The sequence below is a fragment of the Salvelinus sp. IW2-2015 genome, linkage group LG14, assembly GCF_002910315.2.
Source record: "Salvelinus sp. IW2-2015 linkage group LG14, ASM291031v2, whole genome shotgun sequence".
Classification (NCBI taxonomy): domain Eukaryota; kingdom Metazoa; phylum Chordata; class Actinopteri; order Salmoniformes; family Salmonidae; genus Salvelinus; species Salvelinus sp. IW2-2015.
In genome coordinates, this window is record NC_036854.1 from 41186244 (window position 1) to 41198931 (window position 12688).

A 12688-nucleotide genomic window follows, 5' to 3' on the forward strand; every position below is an offset into this window, starting at 1 on the left:
CACAACTTAGTATAAGGTGTATTTAAATACCACCCATTTGGAGGGATCCATTACGAATATATAGGTTTGTTTCTTAGCCTCATCTGATTAATCTAACAATGGATGTATTACAGAATAAAATATGTATTACCATTTGAATTAATGTGATGGTTTATTTGGGAGGTGGGACTGCATTCCAGCTGACTTGGACGTGCTCCCTCGTCACTAGCATGCAGCGTGGTCATCTATCCTCCCTCTGTCCGTCTCTCCACAGATCTCTCTCACACGTCTGTCGTCCGCTGCTCATCAGGGCCCTTAGAACTTTCATTTGGACAATAGAACTTGGCTGGATAATAGCATATATTTCTATTCACGATTCACATGAGGCGTGCAGCTATTGCATACTGGTTTAGAGGCATATTTGAAGACGTTTTCGTCCTCAGTCACAAACAGTCTGCATAACGTGACAAACCGTTCTAGTGGAGGCATGCAGCATGGTCATCTATCCAGATGTGTTCTGTCCCTCTCCAAAAATCTGTGTCCGTCATCTGCCGTCTTCTGCTGATCAGGACCATTAGCGCTGCAATTTAGACAACTGAATACTTGGCTTCAGAATATCTATTCATAAAAGCAGAGCTGACAGAGAGCGGCCAACTGCWGCATCCTGGAAAAACTTGTCCTAAACTGAGTGAGAGGGAGGATATTCGTCAATGGCCTGTGTTCCTAATAGGAGCCATGGGCTGAAGCCAAGAAGTAATTCACGATTCCCAATATATGCTATTGCATAGCCCTACTACCGGAGTGGAGGAATATTTACATGTGCTTARAAAAATGTGCATAACATGAGAAACTGTTCAAGTTGAGACCATTGAACACCTTTTTAGGTAAGCATAGACAGCTTTAGAGATTTATTTATTTTTTACCCTACAATAGATTGTCTATGGTGTAAAGGTCACTGGTGTATTATTATAATGAAGTGAGGGAAAACTTGGAAGCGCTGACCCGAGCAAAAAATAAATCATCTAAAACTTCAACAGTCTTGCCTGTTGTGATATTTTTCTTGCACATTAAGAGACTGTTTAAGGACCTGATAATTTTTCCAAAAATGTATTAATGAAAATAGAATAGAGTAGGACATAACAGAATAATGTAGAAAAGAACAGAATAGGCTAAAATATAATAAAATATACTGAACAAAAATATAAACACAACATGCCATAATTTCAATGATTTTAGTGTGTTACAGTTCATATAAGGAAATCAGTCAATTGAAATATTGAAATTTGGGCTCCGGAGTGGTGCATCTCAGTGCTAGAGGCATCACTACAGACCCTYSTTCGATTCCAGGCTGTAWTACAARRGGCCGTGATTGGGAGTCCCATAGGGCGGCACACAATTGGCCCAGCGTCGRRCGGGRTAGGGTTTGGTCGGGGTAGTCATTGTAAATMAGAATTTGTTCTTAACTGACTTGCCTAGTTAAATAAATGTTAAAGTAAAAATAAGTCAATTAAGACCTAATCTATGGATTTCACATGGATGGGCTTGGGGGGCATAGGCCCACCCACTTGGGAGCCAGGCCCAGCCAATCAGAATGAGTTATTCCCCACAAAAGGGCTTTATTACAGACATAAATACCCCTCAGTTTCATCAGCTGGCTGGTCTCAGACGATCCCACAAGCGGAGTAGCTGGATGTGGATGTGGATGTGGATGTGGATGTGGATGTGGATGTGGATGTGGATGTGGATGTGGAGGTCCTGGGCTGGCGTGGTTACATGTGGTTTGCGGTTGTGTGGTCGGTTGGTAGTACTGCCAAATTCTCCAAAATGACATTGTAGGTGGCTTTTGGTAGAGAAATTAACATTCAATTCTTTGGCAACAGCTTTGGTAGACATTCCTGCAGTCAGCATGCCAATTGCACACTCCCTCAAAACTTCAGACATCTGTGGCATTGTGTTGTGTGACAAAACTACATATTATAATGGCACTTTATWGCCCCCAGCACAAGGTGTACCTGTGTAATGATCATGCTGTTTAATCACCTTCTTGAAATGCKACACCTCTCAGGTGGATGGATTATCTTGGCAAAGGAGAACTGCTCARTAACATGGATGTAAACAKATTTGTGCCCAACATTTTTGAGAAATAAGCTTTTTGTGAGTATGGAACATTTTTGGGACCTTTTACTTCAACTCATGAAGCATGGGACCAACACTTTACATGTTGCGTTTAGATTTTTGTTCAGAATACATGACGTGTCCATAATAAAATGCCCAGCGATGACACACGGCTCCAACTACTACTAACTATCACATGGAATTCTGAAAGAGACTTGGGAAYTTTCGGTTCATGGTGAGTCACCACAGTACTCGTGGTCACCAGCGCGGGGAGAGAGACGCCAGTCACGCCACCCTCCCAGCACTGTGCTGTGTATGATTGCCGCGATGCAGGCAGGCTATTCGTCCAAGGAATAGGATCGTAGTAGGAACACTTTAGAGAACAGGTGGTCGGTAAAACGTTAACGTTTAGACGGTATGAAGAGACGATGAAGATTATTGCTGTCTGCTTGTTTGGAATACAATCTTTTTGACACCAAAGGAAATTCATAATTGGAACATCTACAAAGTAGTAAGGAATACACCTCAACGGAAGTACATCGGGATTCGGGAACTAATATGAAAGTGACAGTGTGTTTTGGGAGGACCAGGGTGGTGGTTCCTTGTGGCAATGGAACTATTAAAGTCCACAGTCTTATCGAGCAAGCCGCCATGAGATATAAAAAGGCTATTGCGAAGGTAGGAAGTGTTTTATGAATRTTTGCAATGGGTGTTTTTGTTCTTCTGCGGTAACATTGTAGTACGGCTGGTGCAGTTTACTCAATATGGCGATTTTCTTAGAGAAAGATGGGGAAGGGGAATACAGAAAATCATTATTGGTTGAATGATTGATTGATCGACATGATTGACGTGGAGTGGCGCTAAAAACAGGACGATGCACAAAGTTGCCCTAGCCTATCCCATAGATAGCAAATCCTAAAATGTGAACATTGTATCAACTGTGCCAACAATGTTACAACAACATTAGGTGCAAAAGATAAATATGTTGTCAAACTTATATAAGCGAGTCCTCACGTCTAAACTGGCGGTAGCCTAAAAAGTGTAGGCTATAACAATGCTATTGCATTCGTCCACAGATGTTATGGCAACGACGCTAGAGCAGTGTTGTGGTACAATCACAAGAAGCTCGAGTGTGTGTGTGTGTMTGTGCGTGCTTTGGACTGATGAACGMATCGGACGGTGAATGTGATTGACAACTATCAATCAAGGTGTCATTTCGCGCCACAACGCAAAGTTCTCACCGGTRTAGAATCCCGAATTCAGGCTTCCTGGATTGCGCAGGCAGGGCCTGGAGCYGAGGTGGGAGGTGTTTGTACGGGACGATTATTCTGGATTCCTCTGGAACTGGTCTAATTAAACGCACTCATATTGCAATATTTATTCATAACCTACCCTACTATTGACGTGCTTATTTATCAAAGGCCTGTCAATTATAGTCTAGAATGTAATGTTATCGTATTCATGAATAGCCCTAGGCTACCAAATGTTAATCAACTACACTCTAGCTTACATTTACTCAAGAGTTGGCCACATTATTTACTAATGTTTAAAACATTAATCACTTACGTTTATGTTCATACATACATGGTCTAGACTAGTGTATACTTTTTGAACTTCATAGTCCATGGTGCACATATTGCCCAGACTGATCCATCTTCCCACATGCCATTTAGCAAGAACACTTCCATTAGTAATGTAATCAGAAAGGGATCCTTCACAAATTTCGAAATTTGTTTCCKTTATTTCCTTAATTTAAGTAGCCTATCACCACTAAGCATATGTTAGTAATACTCTTAAAAGGCTTCTTGTTTTAAGTGTCAGTGTGCCAGGCTTTTAGCCCAGGGCTGAATAGGGCCTGATTGCATTTCCTTTTGTGGCACTTTAATGGTCAGGTTTAGGCTCATTAAATTACTACTGAATTAAATCAAATTTGTTACTGTTGCTATGGCCGGTGCCAACATTGACTGGCCCCTGAACAATGTGTGACAACATTACTATTGGAGTCACATCACTGGGACCTTTTTATTTAACAGAGCTCTGTCTAAATACTTTGGTGAACCAAAGCTGGTATTGCAAAGATATTTCTTTACAGGGAGCTGTTTTTGCATGGAAAATTGTTCAACATTTTCCCTCTACCAGAGAGAGAGAGAGGACGTGACTGGAAAGGCTATGAGAAGGTATGAGAAGGGTGCGTTTTACGGTGAGGACAGGAATGAGGTTGGGGAGTGCTTAAGATTGAATTATGTTTTAAAATGTTTTAGTTTTGTTATTGAATTGCTTGTCAAAGAGAGTTGAGTTTATTTTATTTTTACAGGGACAGTGCACATTAATCAACGTTTCAGTAAAAGTGCCGGTTTTAGCCAGCTGGCTAATTTTCAACCTCAGTCCCTGGGCAGGTTATAAGAGAAAGGAAAACTGTTTCAACTGTTTCCTTTCAAAATGGTCCCTCAGCCAAATTTCCTGGCTTCTAACTGAGAGGTTAACTCTAGATTGAACCAGTTTGTCCACACTATTCCATTTTATGAAGCCCATGTCTCTTAAATTCCAACTTTTTACACAAATATACATTTTGCATTTCAAGTGCTGTCGCTTCAGGCACCATACACTCTTGGTAGGCTACCTACCTCACATCTTGACACCTCATTATACACAGAAGGGCACTTTCTGTTCAGCACATGCTGTGCAGTGCGAAGTCAAACAATGACTTTGGTCATATAAATACGAACTTCTCCCTCCCTCCTCCACTGACTTGTAACACAAACGCTAACATACTCCCCTGGTCGGACATGGTTGCTCCTTTTCCATGGTTCAGCAGAATGAAGGCGACTGCTCCATTGATCCAGCAAGTGTAGGTTTTCCCTTTGGTGTTCCACTTTGCCCTCTATCAACGCTAGACTATTTTAAGGTAGCCTGGTCTGCCGCTAGCCTTGGGTACCATTGTTTTTAGATAACGTTCCACTCCTTGCCTCTCCTGTCATTTGCCAAAAATCTGTATACAATTTTTTGGSAAATGACAGGAGGGGCAAGGAMTGGACTGTTAGCTAAAAAGGCTGTTATCCAGATGAGTCTGCCAGGGCTTAACACAATGGAGCCTGAGCTTTGGCACTATGCCCATTGAAGCTCTGAAGAGACACACTTCACACAAACTGTGAAGGGACACAGGCACACACAAAAACACGATAACACACACACTCTCACATACACACACACATCCATTTATTGTTATTTTCCTGTATTATTGATTTTGTATTGTAGATACCCCGAACTTTTGAAAGAGTGTTAACTTAGAAATGTCCTTGTGCTTTCTTTCAATTAACTTTTTTTTTGTCCATTAAAATAACATCAAATTAATCAGAAATACAGTGTAGACATTGTTAATGTTGTAAATGACTATTGTAGCTGGAAACGTGGAATATCTACATAGGTGTACAGAGGCCCATTATCAGCAACCATCACTCCTGTGTTCCAATGGCACGCTGTGTTAGCTATCCAAGTTTATCATTTAAAAGGCTAGTTGATCATTAGAAAACCCTTTTGCAATTATGTTAGCACAGCTGAAAACTGTTGTTCTGATTAAAGAAGCAATAAAACTGGCCTTCTTCAGACTAGTTGAGTATCTGGAGCATCAGCATTTGTGGGTTCGATTACAGGCTCAAAATGGCCAGAAACAAAGAACTTTCTTCTGAATCTCGTTAGTCTATTCTTGTTCTGAGAAATGAAGGCTTCCATGTGAGAAATTGCCAAGGAACTGAAGATCTCGTACAACGCTGTGTCTTACTCCTTTCACAGTACAGCACAAACTCTCTAACCAGAATAGAAAGAGGAGTGGGAGGSCCCGGTGCACAACTGTYCAAGAGGACAAATACATTAGTGTCTAGTTTGAGAAACAGATGCCTCACAAGTCCTCTAATGGCAGCTTCATTAAATAGTACCCGCAAAACACCAGTCTCAACGTCAACAGTGAAGAGGTGACTCCGYAATGCTGGCCTTCTAGGCAGAGTTGCAAAGAAAAAGCCATATCTCAGACTGGCCAATAAAAATAAAAGATTKAGATGGACTAAGGAACTCTGCCTAGAAGGCCAGCATCCTGGAGTCACCTTTCACTGTTGACGTTGAGACTGGTGTTTTGRGGGTACTYCTACCTCTTGCTCAGTTGTACACCGGGGCCTCCCACTCTTTCTATMCTGGTTAGAGACAGTTTGKGCTGTTCTGTCCAGGGAGTAGTACACAGCGTTGTACGAGATCTTCAGCCTTCATTTCTCAGAACAAGAATAGACTGATGCTCCAGATACTCAACTAGTCTAAAGGAGGCCAGTTTTATTGCTTCTTCAATCAGAACAACAGTTTTCAGCTGTGCTAACATAATTGCAAAAGGGTTTTCTAATTAATGATCAATTAGCCTTATAAAATGATAAACTTGGATTAGCTAACACAACGTGCCATTGGAACACAGGAGGGATGGTTGCTGATAATGGGCCTCTGTACGCCTATGTAGATATTCCATTAAAAATCAGCCGTTTCCAGCTACAATAGTCATTTACAACATTAACAATGTCTACACTGTATTTCTGATCAATTTGATGTTATTTTAATGGACAAAAAATGTGCTTTTCTTTCAAAAACAAGAACATGTCTAAGTGACCCCAAACTTTTGAAAGGTAGTATATGTTATGGTAGAGTGMTAATAATGTGTTTTATTGTATGTAAATGTGATTGGACCCCAGYAAGGSTAGCTGCTGCCTTGGCAACAGCTAATYGGGATCTGGAATAAATACAAAACTGAAGAGGRCCCKCAMGTTTTCTGAGCAAAATTAWTATAAAAYWGTAAATAATAATTGGACATAAAACTGTAAAAACACCAGCAAACCAGCTCCAAGTGATTTTAATTTAGGGAATCTGTTCCAAAGTATTCCCATGCAGAATAGATATATAACAGGTTTAAAATMATGTTTTAGTCAAATTTTATATCTGTTTGGGCTTCTTGCGGTCAATTTGCAGTCTACAWATTATTTGTAAGTATGTTCCGGCACCCCGGCCATCCGCTCAAGAAAYAATCGGCCKSCGGCTGAACTATTTGATGATCCCTGCTCTACTACCTCTCGTTGGTTATGGGAAATTCAAGTTTATCTGTTTCTTATGATGTTTTTTTTTTAAGTTATTAAAAACACAATTCTGAACCTGTCCTGGTTGTGCTGGTTATGTGATATYCCTTTTAACAGTGTGACGAGTGTGAAGGAAGCTGCTGCTCTGTGCATGTGTGGTGTATCGGGTTGGATACTGTGTGTTACAGACATTTCTGTGCAAAAAGATACATGTTTTATTCTATGCTGCCCATTCTGAATAACATTAAGAGTCAGACTGACTGATGGGTATCAGGCATGCAGATGCTCTCGCCTCCTGAGCCCCAGCCTGATTGCGCCTATCAGTGGTGAACCCAATCAAACCGAGTCAGTCTCTTGCTGTGTGTTATCGTCACAGCAGGAGGAGAAGAGCCAGGCAGGCTGCTTTAGTAGGAACCAACCTCTTGGCTTCCCTATTCTCAGTGGTACAGTACCACTTGGCTGTATGAATTACCTACTCAAGGACTCTTAACCTCAGCCAATGAATGCAGAGTCATGAAGCATTGGCTTTTAATTGATGCTGTTCTTGGCTTTCAAGAAGCACTTGGCTTCAGTGTAGGAGTTGAGATATATCACTTTTTACTGTTGTGGTGGATGGAGTCTGCTCAGTGAGTAAGTCATGAATCTATTGATTCTCAGGAAATGRTTTTTTTGTTGGAAAATAGTTGATTGAATGTGTCGCAACAAATGTGAAAATGTGAGTTTTTTTTTCATTTTTGAAATTTGTTTTGAAAATGCTCTGGCAAGGAAACATCACATGTGGTGGGCCTATTTTATAAATGCAGTATGTCGTGAACTGTGGAGAATCACCAACCTGTTTGACTCGTTTGCAGTGTTGCCATACAATTCATGCCCTTTTTCATGAAATGACATAATTACCCTTATGATGTGGAGTCGGGACTTGTTAGGACAGGAGTAGCTGAAATGTTGACGTGAGAACATTTGTTTGGTGGACAACACTATGATGCTACATATTCACCCAGGGCTCCAGTGCTGTCATGTGAAGTGACATGTGGCTCAGTGCCTGGCCCGAAGACAGTTGAGAAGAGCCACATTAAAAGGCGCTCTGTTTGTTTCTTTCATCTTCAAATCAGTGTGTGTGTGTGTGTGTGTGTGTGTGACAGACACCCACGCATCATCCTTTTATTTTTTACACCTCATGATAATGGTGACTAAGCTTTCTGTGGTAAGCATGGATACAGCCACGCAAATAAATAGAGGACCATTATAACACGTGGTGGAATCGTTTGGGGAGGTCACAGGTTTTAGGTTAACAAGGCTCTTGTTGGTCAGGAGTTCATATTCGATGTGGACGTTTAGACAGTGGTTGGAATCTTTTGTACCCCTAATCCCCCGTGTCTTTACATTTGTTATTGCAGTGCATCGTTAAGGAAGCAAGGACAGTGTTTCTGTGCGGCAATACATGGCATTTMAATTCTGTGGGGCTACACTTGTTCTATTCCACCTGCCCCTCATAACACTGTCACCGTATGTCTCCTTACGACCCTACTCAGAATTCTCCCTTTGTCTCCTAGACCAACATGTCTCACATCCTATTCTGGATGAATGAGCTCTGTCATCTCTGCCTCCTCACCCCTCCCAGAGGCAGCCAATGACCCTTTACCTCTAGAGCCCAGCCAGACTGGCTCCTGGATGTCCTTAGACCCGATGCAACTTGAGTGGACTGAAATATCTAGGCTTTCCATGACTGAAAACAACAGGGAGGCAAAGGGAAGCATTCATGATCTGTGTACTGTAGCAATCCTGTGGATAACAGAGTTGGGGTTTCAAATCAGGAAGTAAATTGTACAGGGTTGAGGTCTWTTCCATTTCAATTCAGGACATTAAAGGAATGACCCATGAGGAACATTTGAATTGGAATTTAAGTTTACTTCCTGAATTGAAATGGAATTGATCCCATCCCTGTACTGTATTGTACTTCCCATTTGATATTCCAGTCAGGATGTAAACGTGGGAATGCTGTGCTGTAATCCTTGGCTGTTCTCAGCCAGTGAATGGAATTAGAAGAGAGTCAGCTGCCTGTGAAACACCACTAGAAAAACTGGGATGAGCCAGTGGAATGTATGTCAGTGCTCTGCTCATTGACTCTGGTTCATCACCTCATTACATAAGACCGAAGCACTTGAGTTATYTCAGAGCTGTTACAACTGACAAATGGGGACATTATGGTAATGATATAGCTAATTAATTAGCTGTTATGTCCTTATATCACTGGAACCACCATGAATATGCCCCCATAGTATGATGACATGTTTCCTCACTGATACAACGGTGGTCAAGAAGAAAGAATCTGAGTCCCAAATTGCACCCTATTCCCTATATAATGCGCTACTTTTAAACAGGGCCCATAGTGRAWTYCACTATGTAGGGCACGTTATACTGTAGGTAATACYGTGCAATTTAGGACACTTTCATAGGCCTTGTTCATTTTCACTACATGATCAGTGACAGGGGGCTAGTTAAAGGATGAACCTAACAAACTCTTATCCCCTGCTGGTACCCGGTGCTCTTTCCACCTGGTTAAGTAAGCTCTTCACTCTCCTGTCCTTCCGTGCTAGTTCCTTTCAGGGGAATAGCATCGTGTCTTAGTCTCCAACACAGTCCTCGCTGCTGCAGAAATCATGAGCTGAGCTACCCAGCAAGAAAGGATGTGCACTGCAGACTCGTGGTGAGACGTGAGCTAAAACTTTAATGCGATCCAATTTGCTTAGTAGTCAGTGTTTAGTTTGGGTCAAACATCATTCAAGGTAATTTTCCTCTCTGAGAACTAGTGCTGGAACATGCAGAGGCTACAGGCACCATCTACTTTGTGAAATGATAGGCGTGTGTGAAATAATAGGAGTGAAACAGTTACAAAAACAGAARGTCGTGTTCAAACAAGACCATTTTAAAACCGATTGAGCAGTACAGTGTGTAAAAAATCGAATCAATCATGTTATTTGTCACATGCGCAAAATGTAACAGGTGTAGACTGTGAAATGCTTATTTACAAGCCCTTAACCAACAATGCAGTTAAGAAAGTATTTACTAAAATAAACTGAAGTATAAAATGTATATAAAAAAAAAATAAGAAAAATAACAAATAATTAAAGAGCAACAATAAAATAACAGTAGCGAGGCTATATACAAGGGGTACCGGTAGAGAGTCAATGTGCGMGGGCACCGGTTAGTCGAGGTAATTGAGGTAGTATGTACATGTAGGTAAAGTGACTATGCATGGATAATAAACAGAGTAGTAGCAGCAGCGTAAAAATGGGGGGTGGGGTGTAGAAAATGCAAATAGTCCGGGTAGCCATTTGATTAGCTGTTCAGATGTCTTATGGCTTGGGGGTAGAGGCTGTTAAGAAGCCTTTTGGACCTAGACTTGGCGCTCCGGTACTGCTTGCTTAGACTGTTCTCTCTGACTATCGCTTAGGTGGCTGGTCTTTCGCAATTATTTGGGCCTTCCTCTGACACCACCTGGTATAGAGTCCTGGATGGCAGGAACTTGGCCCCAGTGAAGTACTGGGCCTACGCACTACCCTCTGTAGTGTCTTGCGGTCGGAAGCCGGCAGTTGCTATACCAGGTGGTGATCAACCAGTCAGGATGCTCTCGATGGTGTAGCTGTAAAAAAAAAAAAAAAGGATCTGAGGACCCATGCCAAATCTTTTCAGTCTCCAGAGGTCGAATAGGCTTTGTCGTGCCCTCTTCACGACTGCCTTGGTGTGTTTGGACCATGATAGTTTGGTGATGTGGACACCAAGGAACTTGAAGCTCTCAACCTGCTCCACCCTACAATTATACTCCAGTACAGAAAAAGGAGACGCTGTGCTGTACAGTGCACATACAGAATGCTCCATAATGTGAATTCATAAAGCAGTGAATTCRAAATAAACACAGTTCAAGTAGATTTCCTATTCAAACAGAATAATGTTTGTGTCCTTCCTGGGTCTGTAAGTGACACATGGTGGAAGTTATTCATCTGTGGGTCTATATGGTTAAGTACGGGGATCAGAGAGTCATGTAGGCATTATAAAGGCACCAGCTGTGGTCTGGCCTTATCTAGTCCCTAACACTTGGCTCTACAGCCCGGGGTCACTCTAGGGTCATGAACCTGATTACTTTTTAGCCCTATTCCTTGGTTCACACACACATTTTGACCATCACATAGTCTGATCAATAGCATAGTATAGTCAGTTAAGACTCAGTCACACCAATAGCGTTTGCCAGCCGAGAGTACTTGGCAATTTGCAAACCGAGTGCGAACCGATTTTACATCCACCAGTGGGTGGTCCCTAAAACACAGCGCGCTGGATGATCATCAGATCAACGTTTGGTGCGATGTGAGTGGTCTTTTAGGTCATGCAGCGTTTTTAATATTTCTGAAGACAAACTTTGTTTCTCTATTCATTTACATGCCCTCATTAATCATGGATTTTCTCATGAGTGGTCAGTCAGTCAGCAAGACTATAGATCTGCTAAGTTTCGATTGTAATGGTGTGTATGTTAATACGTACTAACGCTGAATACTGTACATGATAGTTAGCCTTAAAGGTCCAATGCAGATGTTTTTATCTCTATATCAAATCATTTCTGGGTAAGAATGAAGTACCTTACTGTGATAAATTAAAATGATCAAAAATAAACTAAAATAGCTTCTTAGAAAATAGCAATTTCTCAAGCAAGAATTTAGCTCGGACTCTCTGGGTGTGGTCTGAGTGGGGAGGGGAAACGTAAAACTTGCTGTTATTGGCAGAGAGGTTTGGAACTACCAGACAGGCCAAAACTCCATCCCACCAAAACAGCCTGAAATTTCATGCAGTCTTTTCAAACAGCTTTTAGACTAAACGGGAATTTCACAGTATTATTCCATCCTCCATAGTGTCTAAATATATATAAAACACAGAAATATTTTTTTTTTTTTACTGTACAGGGCCTTTAAAGATTGCCCTTTAAACATAGGGGCAATCAGCTCAGAAAGGCCTACACTGGGCTTATTTCATTTTGGGATCTCAATGGTATCTTGTTTGTCACATAATCAAACAGTCCTATTAAAAGGATTGGTATTGATTTGCTGTCATTTCTCTCTATTTCCTGGACCCAGAATGACAAAAACAATCCCTGATGCATTGAGCCATTCAGAAAGCAAGGTGGCCTTGACAGAGGCAGTCTCTAAATATGTTGTATTAAGGATAGTGTGGCTCCAGGAAAGCCTACACAGAGTGACATGCCAAACAAGAACTCTGGAAAGCAATGTTTTCTATCCCACCCATGGCCTTGCATGAAGGAATCCTGATTCTTGTTGTTGTGTTAGCTGATGGGCTGAGACAGGCACGGGAAATCATTACCTTGGACTGTTGAGGATCGCAGTAGCAATGAATGCAGCACACACACACAGCTAAAGGGAAGGTTACACTTTCCTTACGGTTTTGCATATGTAAATGTTCTTTTTAAATGTACWGATATTTCACAT

General features: G+C 41.5%; 1 pseudogene; it reads left to right on the forward strand.

The window, feature by feature from the left end:
• The first annotated feature begins 2054 nt into the window (after nucleotides 1–2054).
• The window catches only part of LOC111973562 (partitioning defective 3 homolog), an 807950-nt pseudogene continuing 797316 nt past the window's right edge, over nucleotides 2055–12688 (forward strand).